The sequence below is a fragment of the Triticum urartu genome, chromosome 2, assembly GCF_003073215.2.
Source record: "Triticum urartu cultivar G1812 chromosome 2, Tu2.1, whole genome shotgun sequence".
NCBI classification, from domain to species: Eukaryota; Viridiplantae; Streptophyta; class Magnoliopsida; order Poales; family Poaceae; genus Triticum; species Triticum urartu.
Window position 1 is genome coordinate 507012085 of NC_053023.1, and position 25786 is coordinate 507037870.

Consider the following 25786-nt stretch of genomic DNA (forward strand, 5'->3'; position numbering starts at 1 on the left):
CGGCCCGCGCCCGTGCCCCTCGTCGTGGCTCCGGCTAGCTGTGTCGACGCCGTCCCTTCCGCGGCCTCGCTCGCCGAATGGCGCGCTTGGGTTCGGCCCCTCGGGCACGCGCCCGTGCCCGTTTCGCCCGCACACCCGACTGCCCCCCTGGGGTCAATGACAGGAGGGCCCCGCCCACCTGAGAACGATTTTTTAAAAAAAGAATAATAAAAAAGAATAAAAATAAATAATAAGTAAATATACATAAAATTAATTAATTAATTAACTAATTAACTTAATCAATTCTGATTAAATTAACTAATTATGATTAATTAACCTAATGACTAATTAACCTAATTAACTACTATTAATTAACTAAATAGTCAATGACATGTGGGTCCCACACGTTAGGTTGACCAGTCAACGCCCTATTGACTGCTGATGTCATGCTGACGTCAGCAAACATTATGCTGGATCATGTTGAATTAAATAATTAAATAAATCCTAAAAATGATTTAAACTTTTTAAAATTAATATAAAATAAACCGTAGTTCGGATGGAAAAACTTTGTACATGAAAGTTGCTCAGAACGACAAGATGAACCCGGATACACAACCCATTCGTCCGCCACGCATCCCTAGCATAGCGAACACACAACTTTCCCCCTCCAGTTCATCTGTCCGAAAACGCGAAACATCGGGTATATTTTCCCGGTTGTTTCCCCCCTTCACCAGTACCACCTCATGTCGCGTTAGGGCACCCTAGCACCGATACTTGTCATGTCATGCATCGCTATGCATCTGTTTGCTTGATATTTATTGTTTCTCCCCTCTTCTCTCGCTAGACACCGAAGTTCGACTACGGCGTTGACGATCCTTCCTTCTTGCCAGAGCAACCAGGCAAGCCCCCCCTTTGATCACCAGATATCGCCTACTCTTCTCTATACTGCTTGCATTAGAGTAGTGTAGCATGTTACTGCTTTCCGTTAATCCTATCCTGATGCATTGCCTGTCATTGTTGCTACAACTATTGATACCTTAGCTGCAATCCTAAATGCTTAGTATAGGATGCTAGATGATCATCAGTGGCCCTACACTCTTGTCCGTCTGCCATGCTATACTACTGGGCCGTGATCACTTCGGGAGGTGATCACGGGCATATACTATATACTTTACACTGTTACATTACTGGTGATACTGTTTGGAGATGGGGGCTGAAGGGTGGTGGGCCTGAGTTCCCGACGGCCCCCGATTGTTACTTTGAGGCGGAGCGACAGGGCAGGTTGAGACCACCTAGGAGAGAGGTGGGCCTGGCCCTGGTCGGCGTTCGCGGATACTTAACACGTTTAACGAGATCTTGGTATTTGATCTGAGTCTGGCTACTGGCCTATATGCACTAACCATCTAAGCGGGGACAGTTATGGTCACTCGACGTCGTGGTATCAGCCAAAGCCTTCGTGACGTCAGTGACTGAGCGGCGCGCGCCGGGTTGGACTGGAACGCCTACTCTTGTATAAGGGAGGCTAGGTCTGCTCACCGGCCGCGTACGCAACGTGCAGGTGTGCAATGGGCGATGGGCCCAGACCCCTGCGCCATAGGATTTAGACCGGCGTGCTGACCTCTCTGTTGTGCCTAGGTAGGGCTGCGACGTGTTGATCTTCCGAGGCCGGGCATGACCCAGGAAAGTGTGTCCGGCCAAATGGGATCAAGCATGTTGGGTGATGTGGTGCACCCTGCAGGGAAGTTAATCTATTCGAATAGCCGTGATCTTCGGTAACATGACGACTTGGAGTTGTACCTTGACCTTATGACAACTAGAACCGGATACTTAATAAAACACACCCTTCCAAGTGCCAGATACAACTGGTGATCGCTCTCTCACAGGGCGACGAAGGGAGGATCATCGGTTAGGATTATGCTACACGATGCTACTTGGTGAACTTACCATCTACTCTCTTCTACATGCTGTAAGATGGAGGTGGCCAGAAGCGTAGTCTTCGACAGGACTAGTTATCCCCCTCTTATTCCGGCATTCTGCAGTTCAGTCCACATATGATACCCTTATTCCATTTGATACCAATGCATACATATGTAGTGTAGCTCTTTGCTTGCGAGTACTTTGGATGAGTACTCACGGTTGCTTTGCTCCCTCTTTTCCCCCTTTCTATACCCGATTGCTGCGACCAGACGTTGGAGTTGGAGCCCAGGAGCCAGACGCCACCGTCGACGACGACTACTACTACTCGGGAGGTGCCTACTACTACGTGTAGCCCGCTGACGACGACCAAGAGTAGTTTAGGAGGATCCCAGGCAGGAGGCCTGCGCCTCTTTCGATCTGTATCCCAGTTTGTGCTAGCCTTCTTAAGGCAAACTTGTTTAACTTATGTCTGTACTCAAATATTGTTGCTTCCGCTGACTCGTCTATGATCGAGCTCTTGTATTCGAGCCTTCAAGGCCCCTGGCTTGTAATATGATGCTTGTATGATTTATTTTATTTGTAGAGTTGTGTTGTGATATCTTCCCATGAGTCCCTGATTTTGATCGTACACGTTTGCGTGTATGATTAGTGTACGGTCAAATTGGGGGCGTCACAAGTTGGTATCAGAGCCAACTGCCTGTAGGAATCCCCTTCCACACTCCTTGGCCGAAGTTGAGTCTAGTCGTTACAAAACTTTTACTAACATGGCTGTGCGCCTTATGGGCCCACGTCGCCATTGGGTGGTATTAGGATCTTTTAATCCTTGTCCGTACTCTAGGACTCTGATCTCTCTTCTATTCCGGTTAAATGAATTTTGCTAAATCTAACATTAGGAGCTCGTTATCACTTTCACCCGGAGAGCCCCTTATTACTGATGATCGTCTGCTGCACGTGAAGACCCTGAAGATACGCTCCGCTGTTAACCCGAGAACTTGTGTTCATCGCGTTTGCAATTCCCCTTCCACCGTTAACCCTTATGGATAACTACTTGCAGTTGTTATTCTTACATTCATCCCAGTTGGTCATGTTATTACAAGATACCCCGAAATACTCGTCGTTGTTTCGATAATCCTTTGAGCTTACTGCCTTGCCGTTCTTTGTCACCTGAATAACCCTATGGATAATTCTCGCACTTAACGAGTATCCGCTCACCCCCAATTGTTCATGTGTTTGACAATGGTCTTCGAAATACTATTCGATCCTCCAAGAATCCTTAGTAGCTTATTGCTCTGCAATACTTGTCTGCTTACATTTTGGATGCTTTATATATGTCTGGCAATATTCGTTAGTATCCTTAGACACCGTAATTTTGATCCTAATGATTCAACATGAGTGCGAATGCACGCAATTATCAGTTGATCCTTTTAAATTATCTTTCTGGCTCAGACGCCATTTTTGAACATGAGCTTGTTCTCGACCAATCTGTTTGCCGTCAATTGTACCCTTAGGTCTATTGAACTTATCCACCCTTGATCAGAGCGTCTGCTTCTGATCCTTCTATTTGGAAATCATAATTCCTTTGATAACTAAGCATCGAATCATTCAGGTGTTCTATAATCTGAGGCCCTTGCATCCTATCTTCAACTGATTGTGTGCCGATGCTCACATCAGCTCCGCTATGGACTGTCAGATCCTTTATTGGATTATTATTCAATAGTGTCCTCCTCATTCAATAACCTTGTGAGCCTTTCCTCGGATACATAATGCTTTTGGTGAATTGTATCCTCTGTTTTCTCAACCATGCTCTGTTTTCGAGCTGGTGGTATTTACGATTGAAGCTTGTGGTATATGATTCCACGATACCCTGACAGGTTGAACCTATGCCTTTCTTAATCTATGTGAACCCGAAAGTTTTCACGGGTCATACTCCTCTGGTAATTCACCAGGTAGGTTTTGACACTGAAATCATTTTTAACTAGAGTAGTGAATGCAAGGTTATGCATTGGAGAAGTGGGAGTCGACCTTGAACTTTGTGTTCATGCCCATGGACACAATGTAGATCCTATCATGGTAGCTTCTTGTAATGATAATTAACTCCTTGATATAATATCCTTTGGTATCGGTGAATTGATCCTTTGCAATCGTGGTTCCGACCATATGTTCTTCTTGGATCCCATTTCTCGGATAAGTTGAAGTACTTGTCTTCTGCAAAGCAATACCCCAGTCCAACCTCTACTTTGATCTGTCTTCGAGTATTACCCCCTGGTATCTTGAGATTATCTTGGAACTGCATAACTTCCTATGAGTTCTTCATCAAGTACTACATTCTCACTGATTACAATTTTTCATGGGCTTTGAGTTATTAAACACTCAAGGACACCGATAACTGAACCGAGTCCACACTCTGATTCAATAACTCTAAGTAATTTTCGTTGCTTACGAGTTTAATAATCCTTCAAGTCATTCCTAGCCTGACCGGCTATATCATTATTGTGCTAAAATTTTAACTGTGCTACCTGGTCCTTTTTCCCGGAGCATAAATTTCGACGGTGAGCTAATCTTACATCGGTCTTCCTCGTCATATCATTTCTCCCTGAACAGCAAACTTGATTTCGAGTTTGTGTCATACCCATGGTTCCAATAACCTTTCGCTTCATCATTCCTTTGACTTGATGTCATCACCGATCGATTACATCTTTGTGGAGCCTCTCGACAAAATTTGCCGTGGTCGTCAAACAACATTTTGATGCCTTCCAGAATATCAACCAAATGGATGATGACAAGTAACCATCCTTGTCCCTCGATGATTTGTGTTATCACCGACAACATTATTGCTTTCCCTCCAACACAAACTTGTTCGTGTTTGGTGTTATACCTGGAGACCCGTGCTATCCAGCAATTATTCTTCGATACCTTGCAGTATTACCATCTTTTATGTCAAGAATGTCGTGAGAATTTCACCACCTCCTAAGAAGTCTTGATACAGGTAATACTTATCACCATCACCTCTCTTTCTTGGTCCCCGTGTTGGATCTAACCGGGATACCAACAGGTGAACGGTGCTGATTGGATTCTGCCCTTCTAGCAATCCTATTGCTTTGAAGTCATTGGTCGAACGTTCATTCTTAGACTATTGATCACTGAATCACCATTCTAACATTTGATCATGCTACCTAAGGCCCTACTTTGGGCACCCTTTTCCACTAATGTTTAATTGTGTATGTTTTTCCTTGAGCATACATCATTATATCATTTGATCCGACAAATCTTATCTCCTTGTTCACATAACTGTGGAAATCCATCTTTTTGGATACCTCGTTGTATTATCGCTGAGTCCATCAGCCACCTCCTCATCCTCTCCTTGGCTCAATGATGAATCCCTTCGTGTATCCAGAATCTGACCTTTGATTGAAGACCATGCAATGCTATCTCGAAGCATGTTTGTGGTACTCTGATTTTCAACAAGAACATTTGAAGCCCCCCGCTAAATGTTTCTTGCTCTATTGTCCAAACACCGTTGTATGGTTAATGTCATGAAATTTTTCTCCCCTTACCTAAAGAGTTTTCTACATTATATCCTGTCATGGATAATATGTTCTACTTGTCCTTGGGAAGGATATACCCTTGAAATATGTGCTTAAACACATTTTCCTTTCCATTGTTCTATTTAATCTGATAATCATATTTTCCTTTCCATTGGTTGGTTTAACGTTGCTTGTGATCTATAGGATCTAAGCAGTAATATTCTCCTACTTATGTAAACACCCCGGTGTACAATTCTGTCAGCCAGACCCTCCTACTATTGTTGATGACATCCCGGTAGCCACCGATGGACGAGAACTTTGCCTATTGGTTCGCCTCGTTTCAACGAGCAGGAAAATGGTTCTCTTCGTCCCTCGCCCTTGGTATCGATGTTGTTGCCGACATAGCTGACATGCTATCCTCTGAGATGCCTTGCTTACATGATCGTGCAAATCGTCACCGCCTTCCTAATTTTAACCCACATGGTGGGCCCATAACCCACAGTTCCACAGGATCGAAACCTGACTCTCCTATACACCCCCTGTTTCCATAGTTACTCCTCACGTGTGGCCTCGTATGTAATTCACGAGCCACCTTTCGAGAGATCATCAATTCTGGTATCAGAAAAAAAACTTATTTCCGTTGCCTTGAGCCCCTTTCACGCCCTGTTTTAGGCATCGAACTATTGCCTGCCCGCTCAAGACTTCCCATGATACCTCTTTACTTGCCTCGCAATATTTTCTTAAGTTTCAATTCGAGAGTTACTTCCGCCACCTTCCCCGATGTTATTGACCAGATAGTTAACCTTGTTGAGGTCCGTTCTCCCGGAATACCCCCTTATTCTGTCGTAAGTACGATGGAGATCCTGAAGAAAGGATGCCAACATCGTCATGATGACCTGAAGCAGAGGACTGAAGACATCAATGTAATGGATCGACCTCTTCGAGAAGAGCAACTATGACCGAGAAGAATCGTTAGAATTTCGTAACCAGATCCCTTCCCCTTATAACCGCTCCTAAATCTCGGGACGAGATTTCTTGTAGTGGAGGAGAATTGTGACGCCCGGGTAATTAAGCTACAGTAACCTCTGCTAGTGATGCCATGTCACCTCGATTACTGTTGCTAAGTTCGCGTTAGTTTGAAACCGATTCAAATTCAAATTCAAATTCAAAATAGAGGCAAACATCAAAGGTTTTCAATTATTAAAACAAAAATGTTCAAAGTGTTGCAAACAATCCTTGAATAATTATCATAGTGGACCAACATTTTTATAAGGTGTTTAATTGCCCCAATGTAATAAACCAATGTCTATCATAATAACTTAAATGCCTTTTTAAAACTGTATAAATTACAAACTATTTTGGTTTGATGCCAAACTTAATGTGACAGTATCTTGATTTATAATTCAATCTTAGGTGCAAGTTTCTTATTTTATGAAACTAATTTTGCTTTAGAAAAATAAAACAAAACTGAAACTAAATAAAAAGAAAAATAAAGTAAAACGGTAAAAGGAAAAATTGGACCCCCCCGCGGTGGGCCTCAGCCCAACTGGCCATCCAACCAGGCTGGTCCTCCCCATGCTACCTTATCCCCCATCGAAACCTAAGCACCTACCGACACCCCACCCCACTTCCCCCACTCCCCCACGTCTCGATCCCCTCCCGATCCGACCTGGATCGGGGGCAACTGCCCAACGCCGCCGCTGATCCACACGACCACTCGCCGGAGCCCCCCTTGCCGCGACGCCCTCTCGCCTCTGCGCCAACCCCGGTGGATGTCGTCCCGTCGCCATCGCCACCTCGTCCCCACCGTGCTCGTCGCCCCGATGCCAACTCGCCGCCGCCGCCTGGTCCTCGTCGGATCGCCAAGCGCCGCGCCTCCTCATCACCAACTCGCCGGACTGCCGCGCCGGAACGTTGCCCCGTCCTCATCTCCCCCTCGACGGCTCCACCGAGCCTCGCCGACCCGATCCCCTGCAGCCGCTGGTGAGGCCCCCCGGCCTCCTCTCGCCCTTGCCCCCGCACTCACCACGACCCTGCCACATCCATGGTCGTGCCTTCGCCCGCACGCTCGCGTCATCGCGCCTGCGTGTCGGAGCTCGCGCTCCGGGCCGCACGCGCTCACCCCGCGCCCGGTCCTGCTCCCGTGCGTCCACAGCCGTGACCTAGTTGCCCCACTCTGACTCCGCCTACGCGCTCCGGTCACCGCCAACCTCACCGCCCCGCCCGCACCGGTCTCTTGCGCTGGCTGCCTTAGCCCCTGCCGCGTCGCCCGCATCTGCCCCCTGGCCGCTCACCGTCGTTGCACGCGCGCATCCGCGCTTGGACGCGCCCCAGCTCGCCGGCGCGCGCCCACGACCCACCGCACGCCCCTACTCCCCTCGTCCCGCTCTGCCGCGGCCTCCGCCTCAACGCGCGCGTGCGTCGTGCCCCTGCTGCCAAGCGCGCCGCCCTCAACCGCTCTGGCCGCGACCATCGCCACCGGCGCCCGTGCCCCTCGTCGCGGCTCCGGCTAGCTGCGTCGACGCCGTCCCTTTCGCTGCCTCACTCGCCGAATGGCGCGCTTGGGTTCGGCCCCTCGGGCACGCGCCCGTGCCCGTTTCGCCCGCACACCCGACTGGCCCCCTGGGGTCAATGATAGGAGGGCCCCGCCCACCTGAGAACGATTTAAAAAAAAGAATAATAAAAAAGAATAAAAATAAATAATAAGTAAATATAAATAAAATTAATTAATTAATTAATTAACTTAATCAATTCTGATTAAATTAACTAATTATGATTAATTAACCTAATGACTAATTAACCTAATTAACTACTGTTAATTAACTAAACAGTCAATGACATGTGGGTCCCACACGTCAGGTTGACCAGTCAACGCCCTGTTGACTGCTGACGTCATGCTGACATCATGATGATGTCAGCAAGCACTATGCTGGATAATGTTGAATTAAATAATTAAATAAATCCTAAAAATGATTTAAACCTTTTAAATTAATATAAAATAAACCGTAGCTCGGATGGGAAAACTTTGTACATGAAAGTTGCTCAGAACGACGAGACGAACCCGGATACGCAACCCGTTCGTCTGTCACGCATCCCTAGCATAGCGAACATGCAACTTTCCCCCTCCGGTTCATCTGTTCGAAAACGCGAAACATCGGGAATATTTTCCCGGTTGTTTCCCCCCTTCACCGGTACCACCTCATGCCGCGTTAGGGCACCCCTAGCACCGATACTTGTCATGTGATGCATCGCTATGCATCTGTTTGCTTAATATTTATTGTTTCTTCCCCCTCTTCTCTCGCTAGACACCGAGACCGATGCCGCTGCTACCCAGTTCGACTACGGTGTTGACGATCCTTCCTTCTTGCCAGAGCAGTGTCAGGACCCCGATTCCAAGTCACATCGATCTAGCTGGTAACACCTCATATCACTTTGCGGCCTCACGCACGGTATTCCCACGGTGTCGCCTTACCATGGCCCGGGACCATTTGTGTCTTTTGGCTCACGTATATGATAGTGTCGCTAGCATCCATATGATAGAGAACCCAGGCCGACATGGCTAGTCATGAACCCAAAGCGGCACTAACCCATGGAGACAGGCATACATGAATCAACTTTGAGCATGTCGGTCAGCAGCGTGTGAATCCGGGCTGTAGCACTGGGCTAACAGGACTCCGGTCAACCGGGCTGTAGCAGGCTAGGCAGGACTCCGGATGTCACTGCGTGACATTTCCCCGAAGGGACAGACACAGGAACGAAGTGAAACACATGCCGGCCAGTCAAGTGTCCTGAGCAGTAGTGCTGGGCTAGCAGGACTCCGGTGAACCGGGCTGTAGCGGACTACTATGGCTCATGGAAGCACTAGACTACATTTCCCCATAAGAGAGGCTGCCAAGGATAAACAACTAGATTGTGGGATCCCACACATACCAAGCATTTCAATCATACACACAATATGCTCGATATGTGTAAATACAACATGGCATCACAACATAAATCTACGACTCAAGTATTTATTCATTAGGCTCAGGGGAGCGAGATATTACAAACATGGGTCTCATGACCCAACAATCATAGCATACAAATCAAAGCACATGCGGAAGCTTAACATGTCTGAGTACATACATCTATAAATGAAAAAGGCTAAGAAGCCTGACTATCTACCAGATCCTTCCGAGGGCACAAGATCGTAGCTGAGGTATCAAGCTAAACGTCGAAGTCCACGCGGAACTACTAGCGAGACTGAAGTCTCTCTACAAAACATAAATTAAGCAAACGTGAGTACAAATGTACCCAGCAAGACTTACATCAGAACTAACTACATATGCATCGGTGTCAACAAAGGGGTAGTGGAGTTTAACTTCAGCAAGCCAGCTTTGACTCAGTGGCTAACCTGAACTACAACTGCAAGCAACTCTTTGAGGTGGCGCACACGAGTCCACATATTCACCATATCAGTACACCACTATGGATCCGCTCCCGTCTCCCTACGAGAAGGCCATCCATAGCACTCACGCTTATCTTGCGAGTTTTAGAGTATCCACTTCCACTTGTCTATGAACTATGCAAGGGGTCCAAGTTTCCATATCCGAGGAATCCGGCTATTCGAATAGATAATGATAACCCTGCAGGGGTGTACTTCTTCACACACGCTCCCACCACTTACCGTCGTTTACACGACATGTACTCGGCAACCTTCAAGCGGAAGCCCAATGAGGGTGTCGGCCATGACCTACCTAAACACTCAAGTCTCTAGTCCAGGTTTATCACCTATCCAGGTTCCATCCACAGGGAGTCCGGCCGAGGTTTCCACATACGGCCCCGAACGATGTGAACAGGGTTCCCGAGACACCAAATGGGCGCCCGGTACACCGTGCCACGGTGTATCTACCGCATCATAGCCCACCCATAGGGTCAGCGCTACGCACGACCGCCAACACATAACCTACAAACACCAGAAACTAGTTGCAACTCCTGGAGAGAGTAGTAGGGTGATTAAGAAGCCGAGAGGGTCAATTAAGGATCCCAATGAGTGGTAGTAGCTGTTCATGGATCACAGACACAGAACTCAGTTCCTAAGAACGGTTTCAATGAGACAACCCACCATGTACTCCTACATGGCCTCTCACCGCTACCTTTACCAAATCGTGTTCACACACTTAGCTCACACATAGTAGGGCATGTTCATCACCATTCTAATTCATTCCCGATGAATCAGACCCGACACAACTCTATGCAATAGCGGGCATGACAAACAAGCATGAATGAGTAGGCACATCAGGGCTGAAACAACTCCTACTCATGCTAGTGGGTTTCATCTATTTACTGTGGCAATGACAGGTCATGCAGAGGAAAGGGTTCAACTACCGCAGCATGTAACAGTTGAATCGTTGTTGTCCTAATGCAGTAAAAGAGAGCAGGAGCAAGAGGGTGGGATTGTATCGGAATGAACAAGGGGGGTTTTGCTTGCCTGGCACTTCTGAAGATGATATAGCTCTTCATCGGTGTCATCGAACACGTCGTCAAAACATACGCCTACCGAGGGGGGGGGACAATCACCGGCAAACACAAAAAGAATACAATCAATGCAATGCACATTATGATGCATGATCATGACATGTCAATATGCTGTAATTTGAGCTAATGCAACTAAAACCAGATTAAATGAAGTTGGTTTGAACCAAAGATTCAAATTCAACTCCATATGTGATTATTTAAATGCCACTTATTTGATTTGACCTGATCAGCAGGCATAAGTTGTTCAAACATGCATGATAATTCCACAATCAGATTCTTTGGATTTTTCTAATCATTTTTCATATATAAATCTTTGAATTTGGAGCTACGGTTGATTTTCTATGATTTTTAGAAGTTTGTACTATTTTCTGGAATTTCCTGTATAAGAATAATTCCAGTAATTGAATTAATGCGTCAGCATGACATAGGTGTGATGTCAGCGGGTCAACTGGGTCGGCCAGGTCAAACCTGACTAGTGGGGTCCACTGGTCAGTGACACAGAGCTGTCTGGGTCACAGACATGTGGGGCCGAGTCAACAGCCACGTCAGCATGGTCAACTCTGACTGGTGGGTCCCGCGTGATTATAAACTAATCTAAACTGAAATAAAACCTAGATTATTTAGGCCGTGGGGCCCAGGTGTCAGTGAGCTAGGTGGATTAGTTAGGGCGTCATCAGTGGCTAATGACAGCGCCACATCGGCTTCGCCGGAGTTCTGCCGGCGGCGACCAAAACCGTGGCGGAAGATCATCGGAGTGGCGCTACGGGCGGTTTTGGGCCAAGCCAAGGGCACCAGAGGGTTGCCCTTGCTCGCGCGCATCCAGGGGAGGCACGCGGGAGGCGCGGGGTGGAACAAGCTCGCCGGAGTCGAGCTCGTGGTGGCGGCCGGCGTTCGGGCACCTGCGGGTTTGGCGTTGTGGTGCACGGGAGGAGGAGATGGTGGGTGAAACATGCTCCTGGGGGTGTACTGAGTGCGGTGACGTGCTTGGTTTGGACAGAGGCCGGCCAAAACAACGCCGGCGACATGGCCGACGCCGGCGAGGTCTCGGTCTCGACGGAAATGAGGGCTAGAGCTCGAATTAGCGCACGAGAGTAGGGGGAAATTGTTCAGAGGCTCACAGTGCATCGCATGGATGGGTCGGTAGCTCGGGGAGGCTCTGGAGACGACGGAGTGGTGACGGTGATCACCGGAGTCCGAGGAAGAAGACAGAGCTGATGGCGGCGTTGTAGGGGCTCCCGCGGGGCGTGGCTCGGTGAGGAGGAAGAGGGGGTCGAGGCGGAGCCTCTGAGCGCATCGGCGAGGTGAGGCAGTGGCTGTGGCCATGGCGGTGCTCGTCGACGGCGACGGCTGCGCTCGGCCATGGGGGGAAATCAGAGGAGCGAGGGGGAGGGAGGTCCAGAGAGCGAGGGAGAAGTGAGAGGGGGGTCGGGGAGGTGGCGTGGCACTCGTGGAGGCATCCAGGCCCTCGACGGCAAGCAGGAGCTGGCGAGGCGCGTGCCAGCGCGCCGCGGCCACGCGCTCCTGTCCTCCTGGCGGGAGGTAGCAGGTGACTGGCAGGGGCCAGTGGGCTGGGCCGGTTGGCTGGGCCGCCGGGTAAGGAGGCCCAAGTGGGTGAGGCCAGGTGAGTCCTTCTCTCTCTCTTTCCTATTTTCTGTTTTCTATTTTTTTGTAGTATGTTTTGACTTAGTTTAAATACTAAAACACTTTATAAAATTCTGCAAACTTTTATGGGCACTATCTGATTTAAACCAGAGGCCCTCACCAAGTTTCAGAATATTTGGAGCACTGGGCTAACAGGACTCCGGTAAACCGGGCTGTAGCAGGCTAGGCAGGACTCCGGATGTCACCGCGTGACATTTCCCCGAAGGGACAGACACAGGAACGAAGTGAAACACATGCCGGCCAGTCAAGTGTCCTGAGCAGTAGTGCTGGGCTAGCAGGACTCCGGTGAACCGGGCTGTAGTGGACTACTATGGCTCATGGAAGCACTAGACTACATTTCCCCATAAGAGAGGCTGCCAAGGAGAAACAACTAGATTGTCGGATCCCACACATACCAAGCATTTCAATCATACACACAATATGCTCGATATGTGTAAATACAACATGGCATCACAACATAACTCTATGACTCAAGTATTTATTCATTAGGCTCTAGGGAGCGAGATATTACAAACATGGGTCTCATGACCCAACAATCATAACATACAAATCAAAGCACATGCGGAAGCTTAACATGTCTGAGTACATACATCTATAAATGAAAAAGGCTAAGAAGCCTGACTATCTACCAGATCCTGCCGAGGGCACAAGATCGTAGCTGAGGTATCAAGCTAAACGTCGAAGTCCATGCGGAACTACTAGCGAGACTGAAGTCTCTCTACAAAACATAAATTAAGCAAACGTGAGTACAAATGTACCCAGCAAGACTTACATCAGAACTAACTACATATGCATCGGTGTCAACAAAGGGGTAGTGGAGTTTAACTACAGCAAGCCAGCTTTGACTCAGTGGCTAACCTGAACTACGACTGCAAGCAACTCTTTGAGGTGGCGCACACGAGTCCACATATTCACCATATCAATACACCACTATGGATCTGCTCCCGTCTCCCTACGAGAAGGCCATCCATAGCACTCACGCTTATCTTGCGAGTTTTAGAGTATCCACTTCCACTTTTCTATGAACTATGCAAGGGGTCCAAGTTTCCATATCCGAGGAATCCGGCTATTCGAATAGATAATGATAACCCTGCAGGGGTGTACTTCTTCACACACGCTCCCACCACTTACCGTCGTTTACACGACATGTACTCGGCAACCTTCAAGCGGAAGCCCAATGAGGGTGTCGGCCACGACCTACCTAAACACTCAAGTCTCTAGTCCAGGTTTATCACCTATCCAGGTTCCATCCGCAGGGAGTCCGGCCGAGGTTTCCACATACGGCCCCGAACGATGTGAACAGGGTTCCCGAGACACCAAACGGGCGCCCGGTACACCGTGCCACGGTGTATCTACCGCATCATAGCCCGCCCCTAGGGTCAGCGCTACGCACGGCTGCCAACACATAACCTACAAACACCAGAAACTAGTTGCAACTCCTGGAGAGAGTACTAGGGTGATTAAGAAGCCGAGAGGGTCAATTAAGGATCCCAATGAGTGGTAGTAGCTGTTCATGGATCACAGACACAGAACTCAGTTCCTAAGAACGGTTTTAATGAGACAACCCACCATGTACTCCTACATGGCCTCTCACCGCTACCTTTACCAAATCGTGTTCACACACTTAGCTCACATACACTAGGGCATGTTCATCACCATTCTAATTCATTCCCGATGAATCAGACCCGACACAACTCTATGCAATAGTAGGCATGACAAACAAGCATGAATGAGTAGGCACATCAGGGCTGAAACAACTCCTACTCATGTTAGTGGGTTTCATCTATTTACTGTGGCAATGACAGGTCATGCAGAGGAAAGGGTTCAACTACCGCAGCATGTAACAGTTGAATCGTTGTTGTCCTAATGCAGTAAAAGAGAGCAAGAGCGAGAGGGTGGGATTGTATCGGAATGAAAAAGGGGGTTTTGCTTGCCTGGCACTTCTGAAGATGATATAGCTCTTCATCGGTGTCATCGAACATGTCGTCGAAACATACGCCTACCGAGGGGGGGGGGACAATCACCGGCAAACACAGAAAGAATACAACCAATGCAATGCACATTATGATGCATGATCATGACATGTCAATATGCTATAATTTGAGCTAATGCATCTAAAACCAGATTTAATGAAGTTGGTTTGAACCAAAGATTCAAATTCAACTCCATATGTGGTTATTTAAATGCCACTTATTTGATTTGACCTGATCAGCAGGCATAAGTTGTTCAAACATGCATGATAATGCCATAATCAGATTCTTTGGATTTTTCTGATCATTTTTCATATATAAATCTTTGCATTTGGAGCTACGGTTGATTTTCTATGATTTTTAGAAGTTTGTACTATTTTTTGGAATTTCCTGTATAAGAATAATTCTAGTAATTGAATTAATGCGTCAGCATGACATAGGTGTGACATCAGTGGGTCAACTGGGTCGGCCAGGTCAAACATGACCAGTGAGGTCCACTGGTCAGTGACACAGAGCTGTCTGGGTCACAGACATGTGGGGCCCGGATTCACACGCTGCTGACCGACATGTGGGGCCCAGGTGTCAGTGAGCTAGGTGGATTAGTTAGGGCGTCATCAGTGGCTAATGACAGCGCCACGTCGGCTTCGCCGGAGTTCTGCCGGCGGCGACCAAAACCGTGGCGGAAGATCGTCGGAGTGGCGCTACGGGTGGTTTTGGGCCAAGCCAAGGGCACCAGAGGGTTGCCCTTGCTCGCGCGCATCCAGGGGAGGTACGCGGGAGGCGCGGGGTGGAACAAGCTCGCCGGAGTCGAGCTCGTGGCGGCGGCCGGCGTTCAAGCACCTGCGGGTTTGGCGTTGTGGTACCCGGGAGGAGGAGCTGGTGGGTGAAACATGCTCCTGGGGGTGTACTGAGTGCGGTGACGTGCTTGGTTTGGACGGAGGCCGGCCAAAACAACGACGGCGACATGGCCGGTGCCGGCGAGGTCTTGGTCTCGACGGAAATGAGGGCTAGAGCTCGAATTAGCGCACAGAAGTAGGGGGAAACGGTTCAGAGGCTCACAGTGCATCGCATGGATGGGTCGGCAGCTCGGGGGAGGCTCTAGAGATGACGGAGTGGCGACGGCGATCACCGGAGTCCGAGGAAGAAGACGGAGCTGATGGCGGCGTTGTAGGGGCTCCCGCGTGGCGTGGCTCGGTGAGGAGGAAGAGGGGGTCGAGGCGGAGCCTCTGAGCGCATCAGCGAGGTGAGGCAGTGGCTGTGGCCATGGCGGTGCTCGTCGGCGGCGACGGCTGCGCTCGGCCATGGGGGGAAATCAGAGGAGCGAGGGGGAGGGAGGTCCAGAGAGCGAGGGAGAAGTGAGAGGGGGGTCGGGGAGGTGGCGTGGCACTCGTGGAGGCATCCAGGCCCTTGACGACAAGCAGGAGCTGGCGAGGCGCGTGCCAGCGCGCCGCGGCCACGCGCTCCTGTCCTCCTGGCGGGAGGTAGCAGGTGACTGGCAGGGGCCAGTGGGCTGGGCTGGTTGGCTGGGCCGCCGGGTAAGGAGGCCCAAGTGGGTGAGGCCAGGTGAGTTCTTCTCTCTCTCTTTCCTATTTTCTGTTTTCTACTTTTTTGCAGTATGTTTTGACTTAGTTTAAATACTAAAACACTTTATAAAATTCTGCAAACTTTTATGGGCACTATCTGATTTAAACCAGAGGCCCTCACCAAGTTTCATAATATTTGGAGCTACCAAATATTTTATAGGAATTAGTAGCTCCAATTCAAAAAGTATTGACTTAATTCAAAGACCCAAATAAATATTTCTGTGATTCCAAAAGTATTGGTTAGAATTTTACCTCTTGCTAATATTTCCAGAAATGAACTGGAACATTTTCTTGGGTTTATTTGAAGCAATTTTTAATGTTGATCATTTTTAGAAAAGATTTCTAAGGCTTTCCACTTTGCCCAATTCAACTTTCATAAATATATACATGATGCATGAATGCTTGTGCAACTAGTTACAACCAATTCTAGGGCTGTGACAAGCAACTAGGCAAGCCCCCCCTTTGATCACCAGATATCGCCTACTCTTCTCTATACTGCTTGCATTAGAGTAGTGTGGCATGTAACTGCTTTCCGTTAATCCTATCCTGATGCATAGCCTGTCATTGTTGCTACAACTATTGATACCTTACCTGCAATCCTAAATGCTTAGTATAGGATGCTAGATTATCATCAGTGGCCCTACACTCTTGTCCGTCTGCCATGCTATACCGGTGATCACGGGCATATACTATATACTTTACACTACTACATTACCGGTGATACTGTTTGGAGATGGGGGCTGAAGGGGCAGGTGGCTCCATCCAGGTAGTGGTGGCCCTGAGTTCCCGACGGCCCCCGACTGTTACTTTGAGGCGAAGCGACAGGGCAGGTTGAGACCACCTAGGAGAGAGGTGGGCCTGGCCCTGGTCGGCGTTCGCGGATACTTAACACGTTTAACGAGATCTTGGTATTTGATCTGAGTCTGGCTACTGGCCTATACGCACTAACCATCTACGCGGGGATAGTTATGGGCACTCGACGTCGTGGTATCAGCCGAAGCCTTCGTGACGTTAGCGACTGAGCGGCGCGCGCTGGGTTGGACTGGAACACCTACTCTTGTATAAGGGAGGCTAGGTCTGCTCACCGGCCACGTACGCAACGTGCAGGTGTGCAATGGGCGATGGGCCCAGACCCCTGCGCCATAGGATTTAGACCGGCGTGCTGACCTCTCTGTTGTGCCTAGGTAGGGCTGCGACGTGCTGATCTTCCGAGGCCGGGCATGACCCAGGAAAGTGTGTCCGGCCAAATGGGATCGAGCGTGTTGGGTTATGTGGTGCACCCATGCAGGGAAGTTAATCTATTTGAATAGCCATGATCTTCGGTAACATGACGACTTGGAGTTGTACCTTGGTCTTATGACAACTAGAACCAGATACTTAATAAAACACACCCTTCCAAGTGCCAGATACAACCGGTGATCGCAATCTCACAGGGCGACGAAGGGAGGATCATCGATTAGGATTATGCTACACGATGCTACTTGGTGAATTTACCATCTACTCTCTTCTACATGCTGCAAGATGGAGGTGGCCAGAAGCGTAGTCTTCGACAGGACTAGTTATCCCCCTCTTATTCCGGCATTCTGCAGTTCAGTCCACATATGATACCCTTAATCCATTTGATACGAATGCATACATATGTAGTGTAGCTCTTTGCTTGCGAGTACTTTGGATGAGTACTCACGGTTGCTTTGCTCCCTCTTTTCCCCCTTTCTATACCCGATTGCTGCGACCAGACGTTGGAGCCCAGGAGCCTGACGCCACCGTCGACGACGACTACTACTACTCGGGAGGTGCCTACTACTACGTGTAGCCCGCTGACGACGACCAGGAGTAGTTTAGGAGGATCCCAGGTAGGAGGCCTGCGCCTCTTTTGATCTGTATCCCTGTTTGTGCTAGCCTTCTTAAGGCAAACTTGTTTAACTTATGTCTGTACTCAAATATTGTTGCTTTCGCTGACTCGTCTATGATCGAGCTCTTGTATTCGAGCCTTCGAGGCCCCTGGCTTGTAATATTATGCTTGTATGATTTATTTTATTTGTAGAGTTGTGTTGAGATATCTTCCCGTGAGTCCCTGATTTTGATCGTACACGTTTGCGTGTATGATTAGTGTACGGTCAAATCGGGGGCGTCACGCTTAGGAGCCTTTTCCTCCTGACCTTCGGAGGCAGACCTTTTCTTACCATGAGGGGAAGGGATGTTGGCTTCTCCTTCACTTTTGTCTTCGGGCGATGGGATTTTGATCTGCCCGGACACAACATCTAATATATCTTCGGGATGGAGGCCACCTTTGGTCCTCCCGCTCTCCGTCTTGTCCTCCTTCACAGGCATCTGGTACGGTGCCGGGGCCATCATCCTTGTTAATACGGGATCCGCTGAGTCTTCGAGAAGGGGGGTCGAACACCTAATTCGCTCTACTTTCTTTATCCTGCCCTAGAAGAGGATAGTGTGATCAGTATCGCATTGTGGCATACATTGCTAAAAATTGTTCGGAAGTCAAGCGCTTACCGAGGTACCCGGATGGTTTTAGTCGAGGCCGATGTCCTCGGTGGTGTCTGGCCACTGTTTCCTTTTCCCGAAAAACAACTTCCACATTCCTTTGTGCGTAGTATCGAAGAAGTGTTGGAGGGTCCGTGGTCCTTCCGAGTTAAACTCCCACATACAGAGAGGTCGTCGCTGGCACGGCAGGACCTGATGGACCAGCATTACCTAAATCACGTTAAAAAGACTGATGTCCTTCTCAAGGAGGCTCAGGATGCGGCTCTGTAGAGTATGCACTTCGTCAATTGACCCCCCAGTCCAGCCCTTTATTAATCCATGATGCAAGCTGTAACGGAGAGCCAGATCGAAATGCAGGTATAGCCGCCCACTTGGTATCGCGGGGTTCAGTGATGTAAAACCACTCCCGCTGCCATTGGTTGGGAGTTTCGGTGAAAGAGCCTTTTGGCCAGGGAGCATTGGTAAGCTTGCTCACTGTAGCTCCTCCACACTCCGCTTGTTCCCCATCGACTACCTTCGGCTTCACACTAAAGGTCTTGAGCCATAAGACGAAGTGCGGGGGAATACGGAGAAAGGCCTCGCACGTGATAATGAACGTCGAGATGTGAAGAAAAGAATTCGGGGCGAGATCATGAAAATCTAGTCCGTAGTAAAACATGAGCCCCGGACGAAGGGATGAAGAGAGAATCCTAGCCCTCGCAGGAAGTGGGAGATGAATACGACCCTCTCGCCGGATCTTGGAGTAGTAATAACCTGTCCTTGAGCAGGAAGCATGTAACGCCCCGAGACCGATGTGCCAGGTGTCGTCCAGTTATTCGCTGTTGTTGCCTTGTCATTGCTTGCGTGTCATGCATTGCATATCATGTCATCATGTGCATTTCGTTTGCATACATGTTCGTCTCATGCATCCGAGCATTTTCCCCGTTGTCCGTTTTGCAATCCGGCGCTCCTATGTCACTCGGTGCCCCTTTCTACCTCTTTTCGTGTGCGGGTGTTAAACATTTCCGGATTGGACCGAGACTTGCCAATGCGGCCTTGGTTTACTACCGGTAGACCGCCTGTCAAGTTTCGTGCTATTTGGACTTCGTTTGATGCTCCAACGGTTAACCGAGGGACCGAGAAGGCCTCGTGTGTGTTGCAGCCCAACACCCTTCCAAAGTGGCCCAAAACCCACCAAAACCCTCTCCATCATCTCGGCCGTTCGATCACGATCGCGTGGCCGCAAACCGCACCTCATTTGCACTCTCCTAGCTCCCTCTACCTATATATATGTGTCTCCCTCCGAAATTTCCGCGTAGACGAAACCCTAGATCCACTCCCTTCGCGCCGCCGGACACTTCTTCCACCGGCCGGACATGTCCAGCCGCCGCCGCCACCTCACTCCGCCCTATCAGATGCCGCCACGTCACCTCGCCGCCGCTGCTATCCAATCCCGCGTCGCCACCTGTCTCCGCCGCCTTCTCTCTCCTCGCCTGCGCCGCCGCGGCCCAGCGGGCCCAAGGCCGGCCCGCCCGGCCCGAGCGCGACCGCGCGCCTGCCCGCGGCCACCTGTCTCCGCCGCCTTCTCTCTCCTCGCCTGTGCCGCCGCGGCCCTGCGGGCCCAAGGCCGGCCCGCCCGGCCCGAGCGCGACCGCGCGCCTGCCCGCGGCCTCCCGAGGCACGCGCCCCCCGCCGGGGCGCGCCGCCCGGCAGCCTCTTTGCCGCTCCGCCGCGGAGCAACTGCTCTGGCCACCGCCACCGCGGTGTCGCCCACCGGACCTCCGCCTCGCCGTCGCAAGCTCCGGCGCCGGCGACCTCCTCCGCGCCCCCGCCGCAGTCCGGCCTCAACTCCGGCGCCGACTCCGGCCGCCGTCCACCGCATCGGCCTCCCTTCCTCCTAACCGTCAAGTTCTCTGGCGATATCGAGCTCTTCCGGCGAAGATCCAGGCGAACCTCGTTCGGCGTGCCCGAAACCCTAGATCCGTTTCGGAAGATGATATTTCTACTAAGTCCCCGAGATTTCTAGATTCAAATGTCCATGTTCATGATGTCGTAACTTTGCACCCGTAACTCCGATTTGTGCGTATAGCATATCAAAATGTTTGTCTCAGAGAGTACATCATTTCATCTCATTGCATCATTTTCATTTGAGATCATCTTGATGCCCGAAATGCTGTTGGAAGAGAGCTATTTGAGTTAATTGTCAGATCTGCTGCACCAAATAGCTATTTGTCATTTTTGCCATGATTAATGTGTGCATGATATGCTCCTGAGCTCTACATGAGTTTTGTTATATGCCATGCCATCTTTAAAGAGGTGCTATCCATGTATTTTTGGGATATGTGTGGTGACTAGCACAAGCTTGCAAAGTAGTGCATTCGTTAATGCCGATTTCAGGGACTTAGGATTTCTCTAAGTCCTTGATCTGTTCTTATCAATATGCCATATGTTCATGTTGTTTCCTAGTGATCCGTGCCTCTTTTGAGGATGATCAGTAAGGATGATTTGTTGATATTGTGGTGCTCTATCCATCCGTGTCTTTGTTTGCATTTATGGAGCACCCTAGCTTGAGTCAATCGAGCTCTACTTTTGCTATTTCGTGAATCTGGGCAGATTGTCTACTTGTTAGCGATTTTGCCGAGGATGTTGTAGTTGATCCGTGCATGCTATGTTGTTGTTCTTGCCATGTCTAGCTTGTATAATGTGTATTCTTGATGGGTGTATGCTTAGATTGTCATGCCTTGCTCTATAGTGTGTGCATCGAGCTCGTAAACATGCCTACTTGCTATCTGATTTGCATGCTCCAGTTTTTCACAAAGTCTGTAATCTGATTATGTTTTTGCCATGTTCACAGGCTTGTAATTGAATTTTCTGATCCCTTTTGGCTCAAGGTCACTAAGGGACTTTTGTTAAGCTCTTTGAGTAGCTCCATGCCGTTCCTTGCTTTGCCATGTTAAGTTCCTGTAGCGTATAGTTTTCATGCTCCAAAGTGTGCTACCTGATCTGAAATCCCAGGCTTGTGTTAATTTCACTCAGTCTGAAACCTGCTTACCATTTGCTCTTTTGCCATGCTTGTTTGAACCTGTTAATGGATGAATTAGCCGTAGCTCAGTGTTCATCTTTTTTCAAGCGTCTTGAATGGATCCCTGCCATGTATTTTGTTGTCATGTTTGAGTGCTGTAGCATAATTATCTTGTTGCATTTAGATGGCTACTTGCTGTTTATCGCAGACCGGTGCCATATTTGTTTTGCTTGCCATTTCCAAACCGTGCATCCGATTCCGGTGATCTTTATATCGATTTCAACTGAAATCACCTCACCTTTCCAGTGGCACACTTGGATTTCCAAGTTGAGGCCAGGTTCAATCATTCCTTGTCAAATCATGCATATGCATCGCATACCGCATCCCGCATATCATATCATGTTCATGTGTTGGTTGTTTACTATGTTGTGTGCTTCTTTTCGGTGTTTGCTTCTTCGGGTTGGTTCCGATTGTTGGGTTTCGTAGTAATTTCAAAAATTTTCCTACGCACACGCAAGATCATGTGACGCATAGCAACGAGGGGAAGAGTGTTGTCTACGTACCCAACGCAGACCGACTGCGGAAGCGATGACACGACGTAGAGGAAGTAGTCGTACGTATTCACGATCCAACCGATCAAGCACCGAAACTACGGCACCTCCGAGTTCGAGCACACGTTCAGCTCGATGACGATCCCCAGACTCTGATCCAGCAAAGTGTCGGGGAAGAGTTCCGTCAGCACGACGGCGTGGTGACGATCCTGATGTACTACAGCAGCAGGGCTTCGCCTAAACTCCGCTACAGTATTATCGAGGTATATGGTGGCAGGGGGAACCGCACACGGCTAAGGAATAGATCACGTGGATCAACTTGTGTGTCTAGAGGTGCCCCCTGCCTCCGTATATAAAGGAGTAGAGGGGGGGAGGCTGGCCGGCCAAGGAGGGAGGTGCAGGAGGAGTCCTACTCCTTCCGGGAGTGGGACTCCCCCCAATCCTATTCCAAGTAGGATTCCCAAGGGGGGAAAGAGAGAGAGGGGGCCGACCACCTTCTCCTAGTCCTAATAGGACTAGGGGAGGGGGAAGTGGCGCAGCCACCTTGGGATTCCCCTTTCTCCTTTCCACTAAGGCCCATGTAGGCCCATATGGCTCCCGGGGGGTTCCGGTAACCTCCCGGTAACCCGGTAAAATCCCGATTTCACCCGGAACACTTCCGAAGTCCAAACATAGGCTTCCAATATATCAATCTTTACGTCTCGACCATTTCGAGACTCCTCGTCATGTCCGTGATCACATCCGGGACTCCGAACAACCTTCGGTACATCAAAATGCATAAACTCATAATGTAACTGTCATCGTAACCTTAAGCGTGCGGACCCTACGGGTTCGAGAACAATGTAGACATGACCGAGACACGTCTCCGGTCAATAACCAATAGCGGGACCTGGATGCCCATATTGGCTCCTACATATTCTACGAAGATCTTTATCGGTCAGACCGCATAACAACATACGTTGTTCCCTTTGTCATCGGTATGTTACTTGTCCGAGATTCGATCGTCGGTATCCAATACCTAGTTCAATCTCGTTATCGGCAAGTCTCTTTACTTGTTCTGTAATACATCATCTCACAACGAACATATTAGTTGTAATGCTTGCAAGGCTTATGTGATGTGTATTACCGAGAGGGCCTAGAGATACCTCTACGACAATCGGAGTGACAAATCCTAATCTCGAAATACGCCAACCCAACATCTACCTTTGGAGACACCTGTAATGCTCCTTTATAATCACCCAGTTACGTTGTGACGTTTGGTAGCACCCAAAGTGTTCCTCCGGTAAACGGGAGCTGCATAATCTCATAGTCATAGGAACATGTATAAGTCATGAAGAAAGCAATAGCAACATACTAAACGATCGGGTGCTAAGCTAATGGAATGGGTCATGTCAATCAGATCATTCAACTAATGATGTGACCTCGTTAATCAAATAACAACTCATTGTTCATGGTTAGGAAACATAACCATCTTTGATTAACGAGCTAGTCAAGTAGAGGCATACTAGTGACACTTTGTTTGTCTATGTATTCACACATGTATTATGTTTCCAGTTAATACAATTCTAGCATGAATAATAAACATTTATCATGGTTATAAGGAAATAAATAATAACTTTATTATTGCCTCTAGGGCATATTTCCTTCACCGATAACATCACGTTTGTGAGGACCCATTCGTCTATGTCCGTTTGTCTTCTTCATGGACTCGTTCTTCTTCCTTGCGGGATTTCAGGCAAGATGATCATACCCTCGAAATCACTTCTATCTTTGCTTGCTAGATGCTCGCTCTTTTGCTATGCCTATGCTGCGATACCTACCACTCGCTTATCATGCCTCCCATATTGTTGAACCAAGCCTCTAACCCACCTTGTCCTAGCATACCGTTGTTTGGCTATGTTACCGCTTTGCTCAGCCCCTCTTATAGCGTTGTTAGTTGTAGGTGAAGATTGAAGTTTGTTCCTTGTTGGAACATGGAGATGTTGTTCCTTGTTGGAACATGTTTACTTGTTGGGATATCACAATATATCTTATTTAATTAATGCATCTATATACTTGGTAAATGGTGGAAGGCTCGACCTTATGCTTAGTGTTTTGTTCCACTCTTGCCGCCCTAGTTTCCGTCATATGGGTGTTATGTTCCCGGATTTTGCGTTCCTTACGCGGTTGGGTACTAATGGGAACCCCTTGACAGTTCGACTTGAATAAAAATCCTCCAGCAATGCCCAACTTTGGTTTTACCATTTGCACTAGCAACCTACCACCTTCCCTTGGGTTCTGCAGACTCAAGGGTCATCTTGATTTTAACCCCCCGGGGCCAGTGCTCCTCTGAGTGTTGGTCCGAAACAGGCAGCCCGCGGGGCCACCTCGGGGCAACTCGAGGGTTGGTTTTACTCGTAGCTTGACCTATCCGGTGTGCCCTGAGAACGAGATATGTGCAGCTCCTATCGGGATTTGTCGGTGCATCGGGCGGCTTTGCTGGTCTTGTTTTACCATTTTCGAAATGTCTTGTAACCGGGATTCCGAGTCTGATCGGGTCTTCCCGCTAGAAGGAATATCCTTCTTTGACCGTGAGAGCTTGTCATGGGCTAAGTTGGGACACCCCTGTAGGGATTTGAACTTTCAAAAGCCGTGCCCAGTTATGGGCAGATGGGAATTTGTTAATGTCCGGTTGTAGAAAACTTGAAGTTGACCTTAATTAAAATACATCAACCGTGTGTGTTACCGTGATGGTCTCTTCTCGGCGGGGTCCGGGAAGTGAACACGGTGTTGGAGTCATGCTTGACGTAGGTTGTTCTAGGATCACTTCTTGATCATAGTTTCTCGATTGTGCTTTGCCTTCTCTTCTCGCTCTCATTTGCGTATGTTTAGCCACCATATATGCTAGTCGCTTGCTGCAGCTCCACCTCATACCTTTTACCCTACCTATAAGCTTAAATAGTCTTGATCGCGAGGGTGTGAGATTGCTGAGTCCCCGTGGCTCACAGATACTTCCAAAACCAGTTTGCAGGTGCCGTTGAACTGTGCAGATGACGCAACCAAGCTCAAGGAGGAGCTCGATGAAGATCTTCTCCTTTGTGTTGCTTCATTCTAGTTGATCAGTAGTGGAGCCCAGTTGGGGTCGATCGGGGACCGTGTCGCATTTGGTGTAGTCTTCTTTTATTTTGGCTCCATAGTCGGACCCTGATTGTATTTGGATGATGTAATGCTTTATTCATGTATTTGTGTGAAGTGGCGATTGTAAGCCAACTATGTATCTTTTCCCTTATTGTATTACATGGGTTGTTTGTGAAGATTACCTCACTTGCGACATTGCTTTCAATGCGGTTATGCCTCTAAGTCGTGCTTCGACACGTGGGAGATATAGCCGCATCGAGGGCATTACAAGTTGGTATCAGAGCCTTTCCCGAGCTTAGGAGCCCCCACTGCTTGATCGTTATTAGCAGCCGTTGTTGAGTCTAGAAAATGTTTTGAGTCATTTAGGAATTATATATCGGAGAGTTTAGGAATTCTTTTTACTCCTCAGTCCCTTCGTCGCTCTGGTGAGGCATCCTGGCGTAGAGTTTTGACTGTTCTCTTCTCA